This window comes from Simochromis diagramma, unplaced genomic scaffold, assembly GCF_900408965.1.
Source record: "Simochromis diagramma unplaced genomic scaffold, fSimDia1.1 OVJJ01000468.1, whole genome shotgun sequence".
NCBI classification, from domain to species: Eukaryota; Metazoa; Chordata; class Actinopteri; order Cichliformes; family Cichlidae; genus Simochromis; species Simochromis diagramma.
Genome location: NW_024387292.1, coordinates 61,071 through 77,992, shown reverse-complemented (window position 1 = coordinate 77,992; position 16,922 = coordinate 61,071). Strand labels below are relative to the sequence as shown.

Below are 16,922 nucleotides of genomic sequence, written 5' to 3'. Positions count from 1 at the left end.
GGTTGTAGGAGGTGTTTGTGTAGTGAAGAGTGTCTGTAGGACTCCAGCACAAAGGAGATCTCCTGGAGAAGGAGATTTGCTTCAAACACAGTGTAGGTGGGAACTTCCAGTCAGGTGTTGTTGGATGGGGGAGGATGAATAGTTCATTGAGGATGAGAAAGTAAGAACTTTCCACCTAAAACCAGCAGAAATAAGTTTGGACTCTGAAACTCATGTGCTGCTGTAGAGCGAGTGCATCAGCTCCAGCCTGTGTGCAGCACTGAGTGTCTTTAAGTACAGCTGATGTTTGTCTGCTCTAATAGAGGAGAAACAGCTCATTAGGATCAACAGCAACCTGAGAATATCTCCAAGGACCAGAGTTACCCCATCATCAGATAATTATATTGGAACTGTTATATGACAATGTCTTCTTGACACCATGTTCCTGACTGCAGAGCAAATTTAGAAACCTGATGTCAAACTGGTGCCAGTATAATCTTGATAAAACTAGTTTGAGTGTTAATCTTCTTGTGAAATCTTTTTTTCTTTGCTTGACTTCATATTACATTTTTCATATACTTCATCTGATTTTAAGTTTTCTGATTGTTTTCTAATTGTTCCTTCTACCCCCTGGATCAGAGACTTCCTGTCAGACCGGGTTCAGTGAGTTAGAATTAGTTAGGGGACTCGTCTTTCCTCAGCCTTAACACCGGCTCTCCACAAGGCTGCCCCCTACTGAATTTTATTCATTATTCATTATTGATTCTTTACCATTCAGTGTGTGATGTTATTCTCTACACAGAATAATCCATCCAGAAAAGTCAGTCATAAGTAAAATCTAAATAATCCAGATTAAACATGCAGTCTGCTGTGAAATATACTAAATAAGTAAAATAAAAAGTCTGCTGAGACCATGGTTCATCTTCTCTCATGATTTACAGGTCAAAGATGGAGGCGTCTGTTAAGGAGCAGCTGCTGGGCATGCTGGATAATTTAAGAATACAGGATCTTGACCGTTTCCGGAGGTACCTGCAGAATGGACCGGGAGGTGATTTCAGGACCATCAAAAAGAGCCCCCTGGAGAAAGCAAACAGAACGGCAACGGTGGATGTCATGTGGATGAAAAAAGGTCAGTCAGAGGAAAAAATAAACAGTGTGTTATGTCTGTGAAGGTTCTCAGTTATCCAGGTCACCGTAGTCTAAGGTGCTTGGAAAGAAAAGTCCACTCTTTACACTCTGACTGCTGTGTTTGTGGAAACACTCCAACACACACACACCGCTTCACCGAGGATTTATTCACAAACACTGAGTCACAGCAACATTTACATTTACCTCTCTGCAGGATGGCACACGTCTGATTTAAACTCGACAACAGCATCTTCAGACCGGTCACTCTGTAAGGACACAGATCTGGGTGGAGGTCTACGTCGGTTCCTGTGAATAATGATGCAGCAGTGATGTGAGTGCTGAGCTGTGACATGGAGAAGAGTCATGGACAGTTAGAGATGGTCATCTCACCTCTGAGCTTTGGTCTGGCTCTCATGTTCCCCACACAGAGTGCTTTTAGAGGGAGGGACTCCCTCCTCTCTGTCCTCACACTGATCCATGCTGCTCAATTCACATCAGCTCACACACACTTTCTACCTGCAGAGGAAACACAAATCATTCATGTGCACATCAGCTGAAATCCTCCTTTCATCATGTGTGCTGTCCAAACATCAGCTGCTTCTTTCCTGCTTCATCTCAGTGTCAGCTGGATGCAGTCAGACAGCAGTGTGAGGCAGAGGAAGCTGCCATCAGCTGCTCTGCTATCAGTCCACTAGATGGAGCCTGAAGCACACACGATGCATTCACTGACACACACTGATTCACTGTGACTGGAAGCTTCAGTCCATTAATATTCAGTCAGTTCAACATGTCTGAACAACATTTTAAACATTTCAGCTGATCCAGGATTCAAAGAGGGGAAAAACATTCTGGTCATGAACTGGAGGAAGGAGGCAGGAAACTTGGAGGCAGGATATGACCTGAATGTAGACTCAAAGGTGGGACGTTAACTCAATAACACAGCTTTATTTGCTGAACTGAAAAAATAATACAAAACGAAACTGACAGAGAAACACAAGAAGAAGAACACAGCAATGAGGAATGAGGGAGAACACAACACAGGACAGAGCGAAACAGAGGGCTTAAATACACAACACAATGATGAAGGAACAGATAATGCACTGGGAACACAGCTGAGACCAATTAGACACAACGAGATCAGGGAACCAAAATGAAACACACTGAACAAAGAACACAAGACATTCACAATACAATAGGAAACAAAGGAACGCAACACTGACACGTGAGCTTGACAGAGGAGTGGAGGAAAGGCAGACGAGAGTGAGCGAGGGAAAGAGGGGACAAGAGAGACATGACAGGCTGAGGAAATATAGAATGGAGCATAAGGATAAGCATCACTGTTACGGCCCTGGGCCTTGGAGGGAGTGAGACTGCTGTTACGTTTTGTTTTTTTGGGTGGGGGGGTATGTTACGTTTTGGCGTTGGTAGTGTATTGTTTTTGCGTGACTGTTATGTGTTTCCTACTTTACTTTGAAAGTCTGTGTTATCTTAGTGTGTTCAGTTTACGTTTCCCTGTCTCGTCAGTTCTGATTTGCCCCAGCTGTGTTTCCCTCCTGTTGTCCATTCCCTGATTGCTCCCTCCATGTATTTAAGCCCTGTGTGTCAGTTGATCATGGTCGCGATCTCCTCCGTGTTGTAAATAGTTTGGTGTTTTGTTGTAAATAAAAAGTTTGGTGTAAATAGTTGTAAATAGATTTGTCGATACTTTCGTTTTGGGATTTTTTGTGGGGCACCGTAGTAGTTTTTTTTTTTTTTTTTTGTTTCTTTTTTCTTTATTTTATTTTTTCCTGGGTTGCACGCTGGTTGCCTAGGCCGGGGTGTAACATATGGGGGCTCGTCCAATCGCTGGGGGGTCCGAGGTCCGCTTCGGCCGTCTGTCTTCGCTGGAGGGTCCGAAAACGGCTCCAGCCTTCATCCGCCTTCGCTGGAGGGTCCGTGGGACCGCTCCAGCCTTCGTCGTCTGCTGGAGGGTCAGGAGGACCGCTCCAGCCTCCATCAGTTTCATCTGCCTCCGCTGGAGGGTCCGTGGGACCGCTTCAGTCTTCATCTGGCTTCGCTGGGGGGTCCGAGGGACCGCCCCAGCCTTCGTCGTCTGCTGGAGGGTCCGTGGGACCGCTCCAGCCTCCATCCGCCTTCGCTGGGGCGTCCGAGGGGCCGCTCCAGCCTTCGTCGTCTGCTGGGGGATCCGAGGGCCCGCTCCAGCCTTCTGCAGCTGGTGGGCTGCGTGTCCGTGTTTGCGGCTTGTGAGCTGCATGTCTGTTTTTGCAGCTAGTGTGCTGCTCGTTTGTCTTCGCTGGGGGATCCGAGGGCCCGCTCCAGTTTTCCGTTTCCACTGGAGGACCCGTCCAGCCATCAGCGTCGCCTGCGGGACGGCGGCCGGTGCCGTATGGGCTGGACATGGAACAAACATTTTTCGTTGGGGTTGTATGTTTTATATGTTTGTTTTTTTGGGTGGGGGGGTATGTTACGTTTTGGCGTTGGTAGTGTATTGTTTTTGCGTGACTGTTATGTGTTTCCTACTTTACTTTGAAAGTCTGTGTTATCTTAGTGTGTTCAGTTTACGTTTCCCTGTCTCGTCAGTTCTGATTTGCCCCAGCTGTGTTTCCCTCCTGTTGTCCATTCCCTGATTGCTCCCTCCATGTATTTAAGCCCTGTGTGTCAGTTGATCATGGTCGCGATCTCCCCCGTGTTGTAAATAGGTTGGTGTTTTGTTGTAAATAAATAGTTTGTTGTAAATAGCTGTAAATGGGTTTTGTCACTACTTTCGTTTTGAGACACTTTTGTTTTGGGATTTTGGTGGAGAGCCTTAGTGTTTTTCTTCGTAGTTTTATTTTCCTTATCTTTGTTTTTCTACGTTGCACCCCGGTTGCCTAGGCCGGGGTGTAACACTGCCTTGTTTTTGTTCATGCAAATCCAAGTGTGCTATGACACTAGGGCTGTATCCCAATTCAGGGTCTGCAGCCTTAAAGTACGCAGCCTCAACGATCCTCAAGGGCCGCGTACTTATAGACCGCTAAGGCCGGAAGTGCGAGGCTTGTGAAATGGGACTGTCTAGCATCTGTCGCGCTACCCAGGTTGCCTAGCAACCATGATACTATCAGCTGGAAATGTGTCATACAGCTTTGTTTGACAGAAATGAAGGAGAAAATCTTTTGTTCATGTGTTTGTTTCTACATGAGCTTTGATCATTCTCTGTAGGATTAAGCTCAGCTATTGAACGGCGTATATTTAAAGTAAAGGCTTTAAAACCAAGTTAGTACAAACGTCACTAATGTCACATAACTTTGCCGACATGTGGCCAACAGTAATGTTTAATGTTCTTCATTATTAAACATTTGCACATAAATAAGTGACATAATATTCAGTACTTAAAGTTTACTCTTCGGCCGCCCCTCATCCCACGTTAAACGCTGCTGCTGTGCTACATTTGTCATTTCCTGCTTTCACTTCCATCCATGTCAAAGTGCTGAACTCATCTGATCACCTTAATGCAGTAAAACAGGAGCTGTAAATCTGACATTTATTTACTGTCATTACAAACACACACAGCTGGATTAGCATCCAGACAAAGGGCTGAAAAGATGAAAATCAGCATTTGATTATTATTATTATTATTAATATGGATGCACCGATACCGGTATCTGCTATCGGCATTGATACCACGTTTTCTAAAGTACTCGTACTCGTTAAAAGTCCCCCGATACCAGGGACCGATACCACGGTCTGAGACCTGCCTATGTTTGAGTGGCATGTAAGGGGTTAATCACAGGCGCTGAGTGCCCGCCCCCAGGCCCTGAGTGCCCACTCCCAGGCTCCGGCTGCATCTCGAGACAAGTCAGCCATGTGGAACTATTTCAAAGTGAACAAAGATGCGAAAACAAAGGCGGACTGCAAATTGTGCTCAGCGAAATTGTCCAGAGGAGGCTGTAAAGGTAGCACATTTAACACAAGTAATTTAATCAAGCACCTAAAATCCCAACACAACAATGAGTACAAAGAGTTTACCCACGCTTATTTACCCACGCTTATTAGCATAGAGGAGCATAGCGGCTGCTATGGCAGTGGGTCGGAAAATAGTTGGGCATTTTAAACATTCCTCCTTAGCCTACTCCCGCCTCAAGGACATTCAGGGACAGCTCAACCAGCCAATAAAGAGACTGCAGCAGGACGTACAGACGCGCTGGAACAGCACGTATTACATGCTCCAGTCCCTCATTGAGCAAAAGCGAGTGCTGGGCGTGTCCGAGCACGAACTCCCTGACTATCTCACCGCTCACCAATGGGCTCTTATGGAGACGACTATTGCCATCCTTACGGTGTACATTTTAGGACATCGTCAGGTCTCAAGAAAAAACTTGTCAGGTAACAGACAAAAAAATTGTCAGGTCTCAGTTGTCAGGAAAAAAGTTGTCAGGTATCAGACAAAAAAATTGGGTGGGACATGACAACACCGCCACCTGCAGGAAGATTTTCTCTCTGTCGGGTACCTTGTGTTCTGACCTGATAACCTGATAACTTTTTTCTTGAGAACCGAGACCTGACAATTTTTTTGATGGTCCTTTGGTGGTCCTTTGGTGGTCCTCCTCGGGTCCTTGTACTCTGGGGCCTCTGGATATCTGGGGCCTGGATCTGGACCTGGATCTCCTCCATACCTGCTTCATGCCCTGGGGGACAGGGCTGTGGCTCCCCACACTCCCTAGCAGATCGTTACATGGAGAGACCTTTGGAATACAAGCATGCTGATCCACACAGGTATGCACACAGGTGTACACACGGGTATTCACAGACGCGGACTACAGCTTTCTTGGCTGCTGCCTCAAAGCACATTGTGCGCTGTCTATCTTGCGTGCTGCACAATATCGTTTATTATTTAGTATCTACTGATATCTACTGCTAGCTAGTTTATTGTGATGGTGCTGTTTTTTTATTATGTTGCTCTTTGTTGTTTGCTGTCTCTTCTGTTTTTTTTCTCCATACAGGTGACCCAGGTGTTTTGTTTTTTTTTTCTCTCTTCCCCCCCTTCTCACCGTCTCTTCTCCCCTTTGGTTTTCTTTCTTTCTCTCCCCCTCTTTCTTTCATTCTTTCCCCCTGTCCTATCCCACAGTTATGTCTGTCCCGTTTGCAACTGAAAATAAAATAAATTCATAATTATAATAAAGTTCAATCAAATGGACCAATATGGCAAGGCCATGATGATCCACTTAGTAAAATAAATCCGCTTGGCATCTTTCTTGGCCTTAAGACAACAATTCTGATGGCTATAGATCCAAACGGGACACAAAAAAAAAAAAGAAAAAAAAAAGTTTTTTTTAAAGAACCATTTGAAGGATCTTTTTAAAAATGGTTCTTTAAAGAACCATTTTTAAAAAGGTTCTTTTAAAAACCATTAAAGGTGCCCCAAAGAACCATTTCTTGATGGTTCTTTGGGGCACCTTTAATGGTTCTTTGTGGCACCAAAAAAGGTTCTTCTATGGCATCAGTCTAAAGAACCACTTTTGGTTCCAGTTGGCACCTTTATTTTTCTGAGTGTGGGGTGGCAAGTGCCACCCTAAAATGATCTCTTGCCACCCCAAGTGCCACCCCAGTTTTGCATATGACAGTGTTGTTTGTTAAAATAAGATAGCATTAACAGTTTGAGCGTAGTTACAGTCAGCAGTGAATATAAATGCTAAAACTGAATATATTCCATAGTGTCCCCCCTCCATCAGTAACAAATGGTTCAGCCCATAGCAGGACGGCTTTTTTCTTGTTTTCAGCAGCAAGCGATGCTTATGATTGTGCCAGAGCACATTTTGAACAACACCATGGGAATTTCGGATTTTACACAGGTGGGTGGATGTTACACTGTGGAAATGGAAGGACGGTGAGTGTTATTAACCCTCTGTGGCCCACGGACACGCTGCACCTCCAGATCACATGACTGATGTGAGCTGCCATAGCAACAAGCTGCAGCAACGCTGAGTCTCTGTTTCAGCCACATTGAAAGTTCGGACTTTAAAGTTTTTAAATTTTAATTACAGGCCAGTAAATCCAGAGTTATGATAATATATATCAGCCACGCTTTGTTCTAAACACTGTCGTCACGTTTGTGTGTGTTTTAAGCGTTTTCTAAGGACAGCGCGAAAACAGTAAAGAAAGGAAAAAATCCACATGTTTCCTATCGGTGGAAAAATGCACCATGTCGACCAAGAAAATTTCTCTAGATCCGTCCCTGGTCTTGCTGCAACAGATGGAGCTCCCACAGCCAGGGGAAGGAGTACTAGCGGTCCAGTGCAGCGGCCAGCCAACCACTGCAGAGGCCGGCCACTTCAGAGAAAGCCAAAGACGGGACCCTGGACCCCAAGAACCACCCGACACCTGGGGGAACCCCGACCGCGCAACTAAGAGGAACAAGCCATCCCCGGAAAACAACCCTCATTGGAGCAGGCCAGCAAGTCTCGCACCAGTTGTGACATCACATCCTGTGTCGTGCGACATAATCGTTGTGGTGCGTTGATCAGTATTGCTTAATTTTTGTAACTTGATCCATTGTGCCGTGGTCGTTGCAATCATGCTCATTTTCCCACCATTTTAATGATAATCCTGCACCGAAGCTCAGAGACACACGAAGGCACAGAGTGAGATGTTGAAGCAGTTTGAAAATGTGAATTTGTGGAGAGAACTTTGCAAAAAACACCCTCAACAAAGTCGTGGCTTCCAGGTTTGGCTTCTGCTTATCAGCTCGTGTGATGTGAGCATAAATCTCTGCACAGATAATGTTCATATGTGGATTCCTGGTTTTCTGGAGTTAATTGTGAAAGCAAACATTAGTTCACAGTGATGTTAATTAAGGCCCAAAGTTTAGGAAAGAACGTCAGCACTTCACTAATGAATGTAATCAGTGGCGGCTCCTGAAAAAAATCTCAGGGGGGGCAATTTTTATGATATCGACTAAAATGACCCATTTAATGAGTACATCAAACAACACAATTTTAATTTGTTGCTAGGTGATTAACTCATACAGTGATACCTCATGCCCACTAGATGGCAACACACAACAGAAAGCTTTCCTCTAGCTACATAAGTTACAGGTAGAAAGCGAAAGAAATTAGCATCCAGTAGCCTTTAAGCAAAAATGAATGTGTCCACTTACTCATTACTTAGGCTACATCAATCCAATGTTGTGTGGTGTAATCAAGCAACAATATAAAGCCGGCTGCATCATATAAATCAATATGCACAGCCTGTCAGCCACGACTTGCGCTGGAACCAACTCCGACAAAAAGTCCTGTTGTATGCTTTTGACTTCTCCTTCGTTGCCTGGGTTAGTTGAATTTCGGGCTTGTCAGGTCCCAACTCTTTAACTTGCAGTTTTTCTGCCATTGTCCTTCTGGCAAAAGGGTAGGTTAGAAGCGATCTAACCGAATTTGGGGGAGGCTGTGCCTCAACCGTTAACAATACCGCTGCCATCGTCTCTCTCTGACCTTATAGCTCACTTAGGCTACTGACTGAGGTAAAATTCTAGAACAGCAAATCTTCGCGCGTTTTCTGCAGGGGCGCAATTTTAAGCGCCCCCAAACCATTTAATTCAGCGACGCTGATAGGTCAAATATTTATTATTTTCCCCTGGCAACCATTTAATGATAGGCTATTTCGCTGCATATCAAGGGCGCTTTGACGAGCGCCCCAGAAGAAGAAAAACACCGTTTGTTGGTTGAACTTTAATGAGTCAGCTGGTGAAAATGTTAAAATACGCCTGGCTGTATATGGGCACACACATAGTAAAACTATCATTGATGAATTTTTTAAAAATATATATTTTTACTCCTCCACATTTGGGGGGGCGGAGCCCGAGCGCCCCCTATGGGCCAGCCGCCACTGAATGTAATGCTGATTCATGTGCTTGTTTTGTAATGTGCATGTTGTGCGTTGCTATTTCCCATATTCTTTGGCACTGATAGATGAAGAGTCTCAGGCAGGACCGAGGCTGCCAGCTGCTGACAGTGAGCAGGGAGAGAGCAGCAGAAGCTGGGCAAGAGCAGGGCACCTTCAGCCCCCTTCATCAGTCAGAAGTCATTTGGGTGTCTGTGTGAAATGTCTGATTTTTTAAAATCTTTTTGTAGACATATTTATTAAATGTTTAACAATTATATAGAAGAAAGACAATGTAAAGAACAAAACATGACAAAACAAAAATGAGTTGAAGTTATGAACTGTTTCTGAGAGACAAATAACACCAGGATCCTTTTTGTGTAGCTGACAGCTGGTAACTGTGCAGGGGCGGGTCTAGCAAAGTGTTGCCAGGGGGCAGGTAGGGCATTAACAGGGAGAGGGGGGCACAAAGAAATACTTTTCTTTCTTGTTCTCATTTAAAATGTCTCACTTTTAATAAATAATTATCTGAATCTTACAACAAACGTTCTCATCTGATGTAAAATGTATAGAAATCCATTATTGTACATAGTCATTTTTTAGGGTCCCATCATAATTTCTTCAGAAGTAAGTACTGCATATGATGCCAGTGTTTCCCACATTTTCTAGATTCTGCACCAGTACTGTGTGTAAAATGCATCAAAAAGTCAGTTTGATTCTTTCTCACCTGTCTTTCTGTCTCCTTTCACTTTTTAAAGGTTGCCATGTTAGAAAACATATTTTGCCGTGCTGTTTATCGATGTGGCAAATGAATGGTTTATGAAAATATATCTAAATCTGTCATCAGTAATCAGCAATGATCATGTCTCACCTCTAGTCTCTGTCTTAATGTCAGGTTTCCACCGTGTGTTGTAGATGTTCAGGAGGTTAACTCGACCAACAGTCTACTTCCTGTTTAGAATACCAGGACAGGGAGGATGGTGCAGGTTTAAGTTTATTAGACTGATGCATGTATACCAACAAGACAGCGTCCATCACTGTGACAACAGCGTTTTCATTCAGAGGCTTTATGGTTTTTCCTTTAATACCTGGGGGGCCGGTCTCCAGTCAAAATGCCCGGGACCATTTTTTGTCCCAGTCCAGCCCTGGTCAGGAGTCACAGTCAAGTGTGAGCTGCATGGTCCCTCTGTGAACATTGTGGCTTTCCTAATGGCCCCTGTTGAGTCTAATTGTTGAATGTTGTCAATGTGTTTCTTAAATTTTACAGGTCTTAGTTCAATCTGTAGGATCAAGACATTCCTGTGATCCTGACCACCTCTCCAGCCACTCTGTGCTGGGGGAGGATTATTGTCGACACATCTCTGTGAAGATTCTGTTTCTTGTGTGGTCAGCTTCCTGCCCTTTAGTGGCTTCACTGTGTTGTGCACGGTGAACCAATACAAGAAGTGAACCATATATTGGGTGTGGGGGAGATCACCATTTTATGGCTAAGGATGCTGTTAGAAACAGTTGGAAGTCACACACACACACACACACACACACACACACACACACACACACACACACACACACAGCTGAACTACAATGATCCATGTAGCATGTTCCGATTTATTAACAGTGTTTTAAACTTAATACAGTAACGTTTGTTCAGTCTGAGAAATGTAAAACATGTTTTATCCTCCATCTTTGTGAAAAAAAATCCTCAGAATCACTCGTTTGTACTCAAATGTCAAAGTTCGTGTTCATCTGTTCCTCTCCTACACGTCACTATAAAGTTTAATCTTGTAAAAGTCAGAGTTTGAGTTCATATTCACTGCAGTTTAGTACAATATCTACATGTTAACGTTTGTTTGTGCTAAACTGTTCATTTGTTCTGTTTCATAATAAAATATAGATATAAACATCTGTAACATCTGCACTTTAATATCTGGTATTTTGTACAGACAGAAGACAAAAGGTTTACTTTAGTATTAAAATATGAGTCAAAATCAAATATGTATAAAACTTCAAACTGATTTTTTTCAAACTTTTTTCACGTCAAAGCTCAACATCTGACTTACTATTAATATAAAAACCGTGACTGAAGCATCTTTAAATGTTCCGATAACAGTGTTTTAAACTTAATACAGTAACGTTTGTTCAGTCTGAGAAATGTAAAACATGTTTGATCCTCCATCTTTGTTTCAGTGTGAACAGTCTGAGCGGACAGTTCGTGATATTTTTAACAGAGGCCGACCTGCTGAATCTAATTTGTTTTAAAGAACAAAGTCCTCTGCTGTCCCTCCACCTGCTGCCTCTGAACACAAAGGGTGAGAACTTTAAATTAACACTGTGGCAGATATGTGACCATCTTTAAATGATCTCACTGACTTACAGACAAATGAAGGAAGACGTCTGTGGTGGCTGAAACCTCCACCCGAAACATATCCACAGACAGCAAGGTTGTTGTAGTTTTGTAATTTTTAATTAGTTTTTATTTGCATTTCTTTTTCACTTTGTGTTTTTAATTCTGTTTAGTTTCAGTTAGTTTCCACGGTGAGTTTGCTTGTTTCAGGTTATATTTGATTTTTTATTTATTATATATTTAGGGTGTCAGAGGCTGGACTGACGTAGATTAATGTAGATTTTATGATAAAAACTGAACTTTTTGAAAGCAGTGACTCAGTCTTTTATTTTTTTTAGCCAAACTAACACTAACAGGCCATTTCCTGTAAAATGTTAATCAGTTTTCCAAAATCATTTCATTGATCATTCTCAATCATTTAGTTTTAGTTTGTGTTTTTATTTCTACTGTAACTTTTTTCAGATCTAGCTGTTCTAGTTCTAAGTTGAGTTTCAGTTTTGTGTGTTTTGTAACACTTCTTCCTGTTGGAGAGGAGCCAACAGTTTGTGACGCAGTATTTTTAAGACCGACATGTTGAACCTGTATCTAACACACATCTATACGAAGTATTCATTTACAAAGTGCGCTCTCTGTCTCCTGCTGTGCGTGTAAATAAAAACATCCGGAGCTCAGCGGCTCTCCGGTTGAGCTCAGGCCACATTCAGTGTGTTTAGTCTGATTCCCGGACTCTGATCACACAAGCCCAGAAAATGGCAGAGACACTCGGCCTTGTTGGAAAACATTACACACTGACTTTAATGGAGAGACCGGAAATACAAACACACACAGTTTGTTGTGTGAAGAAATCAAACACGAGCTGAACAAACAGTAAAGTTCCTAAAGACAAACTGTTAAAGGAGGAAACAAAGCAAACTTACAGTTTCTTCACACACCAACAACAAGCTCCACTCCACACCTGGACACTAAACACGGACACACAGGTGAGCTGCTTCCTGGAAGGAGGCGGGGCTCCACCTGAAACTCAGCACAGGTAGGAGGGGCTCAGCTCTGTGTGTGCTGATGTGTTAACTTTAAAAATATGCCGTCTGACTGCTCAGACTGAGTCAGAGTAAAGTTCACATGCTGACGTGTGGAGACATGAAACCTTGTTGTAGCTGCAGGTGTGAACACACTGATCCCAGATCAGCTCTGCTGTATTTGTAACATGAACATTTCTGCTGCAAAGCTTCAAATGTTCAGCATGTTTCTCTGTTTCCAGTCTATAGATCCAGTCACACTTTCTACCTTCACCTGTGCAGTAAAGACTGAGAGCAGAGCTGAAAGCAAGCGTCCAATCAGTGAGCAGCATCAACACCTGAGCTTCATTCAGACTCTGTTATTGAAGATGTTGTTGGTACAAAGTTCATCTGCTGCTCACATGAATCCATGAAAGATTTATTTCACTGAATGTTTCTTCAAAGCTCATTTCAACCTGTTGAAGTCATGAATGAAAGTGCAGACTGAGAGTGGATCACATGATGTTTGAGGTGTGTCATGTGACATGTTCAGTATTGTCACACATGTCTAGATTGTCCCTGATATCATAACTGCTCAAACACTGATGATTATATTTGAAGAATTATTCCTGATGGCAGCAAAGTTTGAATGGAGCTCTCTGTCTGTGCTGATTTGTCGCCCTCTGGAGGTCAAAGCACAAACTGCATGATGTCACTGTAACCACCACAGTGACAGGAAGTGTTTTTATGACTGAAACACTGAAATGATGCTAACGGCTGTCGTTAGGCTCACTGACAGCAGTGCTGATGTGTTCATGTCCAACACTGGCTCAGGTCAGACTCCTTCATCCTTCTCCAGCGTGAGGCCGCCCTCAGACCCACAGGAGCTCTGACCTTTGACCTCCTGACCCTAACCATTTTAGTCTTGTTGCATCTTTAAATGCAAATCCATCCAAACTGTAGCCGAGCAAAAGAAGCTGGAAGCTGTTCTATGAATGATGTTCATCCCAGAGTTTGTGTTAAACACTGCTGCTGTGCTACATTTGTCATTTCCTGCTCTCACTACCATCCATGTCAAAGTGCTGAAGTCATCTGATCACTTTAATGCAGTAAAGCAGGAGCTGTAAGTCGGACATTTATTTACTGTCATTACAAACACACACAGCTGCATTAGCATTCAGACAAAGGGCTGAACAGATGAAAATCAGCATTTGATTATTATTATTATTAGGGATGCACCGATACCGGTATCTGGTATCGGCCTCGATACCACATTTTCTAAAGTACTCATACTCGTTAAAAGTCCCCCGATACCGAGGACCGATACCACGGTCTGAGACCTGTCTATGTTTGAGCGGCATGTAAGGGGTTAATCACAGGCACCGATTGCCCGCCCCCAGGCCCCGGCACAGCTCAGAGTTGGGAGAAGGCAAGGCAAGACATGTCAGCCGTGTGGAACTATTTCAAAGTGAACAAAGACGCGAAAACAAAGGCGGACTGCAAAGGAGGAGGCTCTAAAGGTAGCGCATTTAAGACAAGTAATTTAATCAAGCACCTAAAATCCCAACACGACAATGAGTACAAAGAGTTTACCCACGCTTATCTACCGACGCTTATTAGCACAGAGGAGCATAGCTGATGCTACAGCAGTGGGACGGAAAATAGTTGGGCATTTTAAACAGTCCGCCTTAGCCTACATCCCTAATTATTACTATATTTATATATCCTGTTTATGTGGATTCACTTTTCTGTCAGTGCTGAAGCAGACGTCACTGATCACATGACTCTGAGGGATGTTTCCAGCACCTCGCTGAATCTGAGCCATGAAGATTTAATGCAGCTCTGAAGGCAAAGCAGGTCTGAGCCTGTGTTAGTGAGCTGTACCTAATAAACCCACACCCAGTTTCACACCTTGGCTCAGGCGATTAGAGGATCATCAAGGGGTCCTTTTGTCCCTCTGTGGGGGGTCACTCCCACTGGGTGTAAATCTGGGACTCTCCACCATTTTACCCTAGAACTGAAGAAGCTTCTCGGATGAGAGGTGAAACGTCTTCAAGCAACTTAAAGAAGTCCAGACGCTTTTCCTTCCAAGCTCCTTTGACTACGATGACATGGATGACTGAGAACCTTCACAGACATATGTACCTAATAAAGTGGCAGCAAGGACTCAGTCAGTAATGATCAGAGCCAGCAGGGGGCAGCACAGAGAGGTGAGGCGCTGTCAGAGAAGCAGGCTGACATCAGACTGGTCATATTCCATCATCTATACCTGAAATAATCATCAAACACACACAGAGCAGAAACATGTGGAAACATCTGGAGCTCAGTCTCAGTTTGACCCCTCAGAGGTTTACCTCAGTCCTGCTTCTCTGCTTCCTGTTTACAGCTGACATCATGCTGTGTACTGAGAGTCATGTGGTCAAAGCGAGGCCCTGGTACTCTGACAGAGAGCGAGCACAGTTATCCTAATGTGTGACATCACTTCTAACCACAGAGCATTCAGCTTTCACAGCAGCCAACATCCTGCCACACTGAGCATGTGCAAACACAGCAGCCAACATCCTGTCACACTGAGCATGTGCAAACACAGCAGCCCACATCCTGTCACACTGAGCATGTGCAAACACAGCAGCCCACATCCTGTCACACTGAGCACGTGCAAACACAGCAGCCAACATCCTGTCACATGTGCAAACACAGCAGCCAACATCCTGTCACACTGAGCATGTGCAAACACAGCAGCCAACATCCTGCCACACTGAGCATGTGCAAACACAGCTCTCAGCTTCCCTCACTCACAAGCTCCAGCCTCCACTTAAAAGCCCAGAACAAACCTTGTGACCAACACAGCGCAGACAGAGGTGATGTTCACGCTCTGTTTCTGGGTGGGAAACTCACCTGTGGGTGTGGATGTTCCTCCCCTACAATCTCTGATGTCACAGCTGCTAAATTAGACTGAAGCCAGACTCAAACAGAAACAGCCTCAAAGACTCAGAGAGAGCGCTGCTCCATCTCTGGACCCAGATATATGTTCCACCACCACGCTGCAATGCATCCTGGGATGGGGTGGGCCCACCTGTCCTTCAAATCCAGGGAGAAGGAGGACACGTTTGTGGGAGCCTGGGAGTCTGGACGGCCTTCGTGGCCTCGCTGTGATGTCATGAACCTTCAGAGGAAGCAGAGGCTGAATTTAAACACAACTGCTGACTTCCTGTGTTCTGCTCTGACAGCTGCCATGTGTCACAGCCTGGATAATAAAGCCATCAAACTTCACTCAGCTCCAATAACACCATCAGTGTTTGATGTCCAGAGGATTCATCAGCTTTAACCATGATAGAAGCAGGAAGTGAAGATGAAGATGAACCATGTTGTGACTGAAGGACAAAGCTGAAACATACAGATGTGAACAGATGTGTGGAAAATTAAGCAGCAGCCATGTTTGGAGGCTCACTGAAGTCCTCCCAGCCACCATGTCTCCATGTGAGGGCAGTGGGTCTCAGGAGGTTCATAAAAACAAATATTGAATGACTTCTTTGCCTCTTGTTGGTAGGTCAGCTCTGCAACTACAGAGTTGCTTTTTGTGTCTGTGAACCTGAAGCTCTCTTCAAATCTGGGCTTTGTCCTGCTACAGCGGACGAGCCTCAGACGGCCTCTCCTTGAGCTGTTTCACCGTCTCTCTTTAGAGTCCAGCTCTCTGCTGAGAAATCATGTAGAGCACACGAAGGCTTCCTGGGTTTGGGCTGATAGATGGTGAAGGCATGGAGAGGTTCTGCTCCTTTCTTAGAAGATCTGCACGAGTCACAAAGAGATGACTCCATCACATCGACTGGACCTTCTGACTGATGCATTATCGCATTATGGGAGGAGGAAGTTATCAGATCCAGGTATACATATTTCTGTATTAGTAGTTGAAATGACTCATTTAGATTCAAACTGAGAGAGCTGACAGTTCCTACTGATAGAAGTGCAGCTCCTTCAGAGATGGGACAAAGAGGAGAAGGTCACCAGTCTGCTGAGAAGGAGATTTCTGCCATCCTGAAAGAGACCCCGAGTAACCCGACTTTAATGGAACGTATGTTTGTAGTCGCAAGCTTTTATTTTTCTCTTCCATATTTGTCCAAGTGACTATTTCAGAACAAGACATCCAACAGTGGATGGAAAGAGAGACAGAAGCTGCCAAACATGCGGTTTTGAAAACGAGACCCAAAGGTTTGTTGATTTGGCCTGATTGGTTTCTTATTGGGTATTCAGGAAGCTGACAGTAGCTACTTCCTGTCTTTAGATTATGTTCCCAGATGGAGGAGGAATTATGTCATTAAACTGGTTAAACTCAACCAGCTCAGGTAGGACACATTTCTATTTAAGGTCCTGCAACAGCCTCATGCATTAAACTATATTTAGTGTTTTGTTGATAGAATTTCCAACGGTAAGAGTTCAAATGTTAGCAAACATGCAGGTTAACAGCTGTGCTTAGTTTTGTAGACTATATGATGAAGACCCCTGAATCACGGGTCACCCACTGCAGACTGAACACAGGAAGTATTTCCAACTACGGTGCCCTTAATCCAATCTGTCTTCTTCCTGTTGTGTTTAGACCAGAGATGCTCTTCAAACAGCTGGCAGAC

General features: G+C 44.0%; 1 long non-coding RNA gene across 1 annotated transcript; it reads left to right on the top strand.

Annotated features, from left to right (window-relative positions):
- The first annotated feature begins 10,480 nt into the window (after positions 1–10,480).
- Positions 10,481–12,074, top strand: LOC120716459. Its single transcript, XR_005691903.1, has 2 exons — positions 10,481–10,599; positions 11,798–12,074. It is a non-coding gene; the product is annotated as an uncharacterized LOC120716459 (long non-coding RNA).
- The last annotated feature ends 4,848 nt before the right edge of the window (positions 12,075–16,922 follow it).